The 4,443-nt window shown below is 34.3% G+C and overlaps 1 protein-coding gene across 8 annotated transcripts in view; it reads left to right on the forward strand.

Moving 5' to 3' along the window:
* Positions 1–4,443, forward strand: part of LOC108285674 (zinc finger protein 780B) — an 18,029-nt gene that overhangs the window by 7,640 nt on the left and 5,946 nt on the right. The gene's annotated exons all lie outside the window — the stretch shown is intronic.

Consider the following 4,443-nt stretch of genomic DNA (forward strand, 5'->3'; position numbering starts at 1 on the left):
AGGCTGGAGTGCAATGGCGCGATCTCGGCTCACCGCAACCTCCGCCTCCTGGGTTCAAGCAATTCTCCAGCCTCAGCCTCCCGAGTAGCTGGGACTACAGGCATGCACCATCATGCCCAGCTAATTTTTGTATTTTTAGTAGAGACGGGGTTTCACCTTGTTGACCAGGATAGTCTCGATCTCTTGACCTCGTGATCCACCCGCCTCGACCTCCCAAAGTGCTGGGATTACAGGCTTGAGCCACCGCGCCCGGCCTTGCATTTAGATTTCTATATGTGTTTTCACTAAGAAATATATTCATATTCAGTAAGTATGTATGGAGTGTCCTATTCCTAGAAGGCACTGTGCTTGGCTTTGTCAATACAGTAATGTATAGGTAATGAACAAGACTGAGAAAGTCACTGCTGTCATGGACTTTACCAGTAGTTGGTGAGACATGCATCAAACAGGTAAGCAAATGAATAGATAAGGAATAGAAAATTGTGCTATAGAGACAAGGCAATAGGAGTGATGGAATGAGATGACAGCACTTGGGTGCTTAGGGTACTTGTGTTGAAGTGGGCATGCTTGCATAGAGATGTGAAGTGAGGGTTCAGTTCTCCAGTCAATGTGAGCAGGAAACACAAAGATGGAGTAAGTGATGGAACAGTGGGAAGAGAGATCTGAGAGTCAGGCCAGGGTCCATATCATATAGGGTTTTGACTGTCATTATGAGGAATGTGGGACGTTCTCCAAGAGTTATTGATTTATTTTTAATTAATACCCAATGTTTGTACATATTTATGGGATACATGTTATGTTTTGTTATATGCATAGAAGGTGTAATGATCAACTGTCATGGTATTTGAGATATCTATCCAATCTACAAGAGGAATATTTATCATTTCTATGTGATAGGAACATTTCAAGTCTTCCTCTAGCTATTTTAAAATATACAGTACAATACATAGTTGTTAATTAGAGTCACTCCACTCTGTTACTGAACATTAGAAGTGATTCCTTCTATTTAACTGTGTATTTGTAACATTAACCAACCCCTCTTCATCCCTTACCCCTCACCCACACACCCTTCCCAGCCTCTGGTTTCTATCATTCTATTCTCTACCTCTGTGAGAACATTTTTTTTTAGCTCCCAGATATGAATGAGAACATGTGATATTTGTTTTTCTGACCTCCAGTTTCCCTCCATGTTGCTGCAAATGACATGATTTAATTTTTTAATGTCTAATATATACACAATAGTATTCCATTGTGTATAGTATTCCATTGTGTACATATCACATTTTCTTTGTCTATTTTCTGTTGGTGGACACTTGGGTTGAATCCGTACCTTTGGTATTGTGAATAGTGCTACAATAATCATACAAGTACAGGTATCATTTTGATATACTGATTTCTCTTCCTTTGGATTAATACCTAGTAGTGGGATTGTTGGATCATATGGTAGTTCTATTTTTAGTTTTTTGAGAAATCAGCATGCTGTTTTCCATAGTGATTGTACTAATTTACATCCCACCAACAGTATATAAGAGTTCCCTTTTCCCCTCATGTATATGTTATTTTTTATCTTTTAAATTGTAGCCATTCTGACTGGGGTAAGATGATATTTCAATTGTGATTTCAATTTGCATTTCTCCCTGATGAATAGTGGTGTTGAGCATTTTATCAAATTCTCTTGACTGTTTGAATGCCTTATTTTGAGTAATGTCTACTCATATCATTTGCCCACTTTTAAATTGGAGTTTTTTTGCTATTATTTTATTTCCTTGTATATTCTAGATATTAGTCCTTTGTCAGAGAAATAGTTTGCAAATAATTTCACTCATTTGTCTATTCATTCTGTATATAGTTTCCTTTGCTGTGCAGAAGCTTTTTAGTTTAATATAGTCCCATCTGTCTATTTTTGGTTTTGTTGCCTATGCTTTTGCAGTCTTAACCATAAAATTTTTGCCTAGGCCAATGTCCTGAAGCATTTCCTTTATGTTTTCTTTTAGTAGCTTTATAGTTGAGTATTATACTTAAGTAAAGTTGAGTTTATAGTTTATAGTTGAGTTTTATAGTTGAATCTTACCCTTAAGTCTTTAATCCATTTTCAGTCAGTTTTTGTATGTGGAGAGAGATTGAGTCTAGTTTCATTCTTTTGCATATAGATATTCAATTTTCCCAGCACCATTTATTATTTTCTAACTTTATTTTAGGTTCAAGGGCTACAAATATGGGTCTGTTATATAGATAATTTGTATGTTGTGGATGTTTGGTGTACATATTATTTCATCACTGAGGTAATAAGCATAGACGTTTTTGGAACTTTGACTTCCCTCCACCTTTCATCCTCAAGTAGGCCCTGATGTCCATTGTTACATTCTTTGTGTTCATGCATACTCTGTTTAGCTCCCATTTGGAAGTAAGAACATGCATTATTTGGTTTTCTGTTTCTTCATTAATTTGCTTAAGATAATGGCCTCCAGCTCCATCCATGCTGCTGCAGAGGATATGATCTTGTTCTTTTTCATGGCTGCATAGTATTCCTTGGTGTGTGTGTATCACATTTTCTTTATCCAGTTAGCTATTGGTGGACATTTAAGTTGATTCCTTGTCTTTGCTATTGTGATTAGTACTGTGATGAATATATGTCTCCATGTGTCTTTTTTTTTTTTTTTTCTTGGTACTTCACTAGCAGGAACCATGTGTCTTTATATTAGAATGATTTTCCTTTTTTGTTTCTTCCTCGTGTGGTTTTGCTTTCATAGTAATGCTGGCCTTATAGAATGAGTTAAGAATTCCCTCCTCTTCAGTTGTTTTTGGAATAGTTTGAGGAGAGTTGGTGTTAGTTCTTTGAGAATTCAGTAGATTAAATTCAGCAATGAAGTCACTGGTCCTGGACTTTTCTTTGTTGGAGGACATTTTATTACTGATTAAATCTCATTACTCATTATTGGTCTTTTTAGGTTTCTTATTTCTTCCTGATTTAGTCTTGGTAGGTCCTGTATGTCCAGACCTTATACATTTCCTCTGGATTTTCCAGTTTCTTAGTGCATAGTTGTTCTTAGTAGACCCTGATGATCTTTTTTATTTCTCTGGTGTCAGTGGTAAAATCTCCTTTTTTCTTTCTGATTTTATTTCTTTGCTTTTCTTCTTGGTTAGTCTAGCTAGTGGTTAATTAATTTTATCCATGGTTTTAAAAAACTACTTTTCATTTCATTTCTCTTTTCTGTTGTTTAGCCTGCGTTTTATTTAGTTCTGCTTTGATATTTCTTTCTACTAATTTTAGGTTTGGTTTGTTCTTGCTCTTGTAGTTCCTTGAAGTGCATCATTAGGTCGTTTATTTGAAATCTTTCTACTTTTTGACATAGGCATTTATTACCATAAATTTTCCTTTTAGCAATGCTTTTACTGTATCCCATAGGTATAGGTTTTGGTATGTTGCATTTTGATTTTCATTTGTTTAAAAAATTTTTTTATTTTCTCCTTAATTTCTTCCTTGATCCAGTGGTTATATAGGAGCATGTTGTTTAATTTCTGTGTAATGTATAGTTTCCAAAGTTTCTCTTGTTAAATGATTTCTAGTTTGATTCCATGTCTGAGAAAAGACAATATAATTTTGGTTTTTAAAAATTTATTAAGACTTGTTTTGTGTTCTAACATATGGTCTCACTAGAGTACATTGTCTGTGCTAATGAGAAGAATGTGTGCTCTGTAGCTGCTTGATAAAATGTTCAGTAAATGTCTGTTAGGCCCATTTGGTCTAATGTACAGTTTAAATCCAATGTTTCCTTGTTAATTTTCTGTCTAGATGATCTAATTGTGAGAGTGGGGCATTGAAGTCCCCAGTGATTATTGTTCTGGAATATATATCTCTTTGCCTTTTGATCTAATAACATTTGCCTTATATATCTGGGTGTTCAGCTGTTTGGATTATATATATTTAAAATTTTTATATCCTCTTCTTGAATTGATATTTTAATCATTATTTGATGACCTTCTTTGTCTCTTTTTGCTGTTTTTGACTTAAAATCTTTTTTTTTTTTTTTCTGATATAAAGATAGCTATTCCAACTCACTTTTGGTTTCCATTTGCATGGAGTATCTTTTCTTGTTCCTTTACTTTCAACCCATATGTGTCTTTACCAATGAGTTGAGTTTCTTGTAGGCAGCTTATAGTTGGGTCATGTTTTTTCATCCATTCAGCCAGTCTGTATCTTTTAAATGAAAAGTTTAATCCATTGACATTCAATGTAATTACTGATATGTATGTGAGGGCTGATTCTTATTATTTTATTATTGATTCCTAGTTGTTTTGTATAGCCTTTGCTTCTTTTTTATTTTTTATCATTGCGGTTTGGTTGTTTTCTGTAGGGATAACATTTGAGTCCTTTCTCCTTTTTTGTATGTTTGTTGTGTCCATGGGTTTTATACTTTTATGTGTTTTCTTTTTTTTTTTTTT

Source organism: Cebus imitator, unplaced genomic scaffold, assembly GCF_001604975.1.
Source record: "Cebus imitator isolate Cc_AM_T3 unplaced genomic scaffold, Cebus_imitator-1.0 Scaffold306, whole genome shotgun sequence".
Taxonomy (NCBI): Eukaryota; Metazoa; Chordata; class Mammalia; order Primates; family Cebidae; genus Cebus; species Cebus imitator.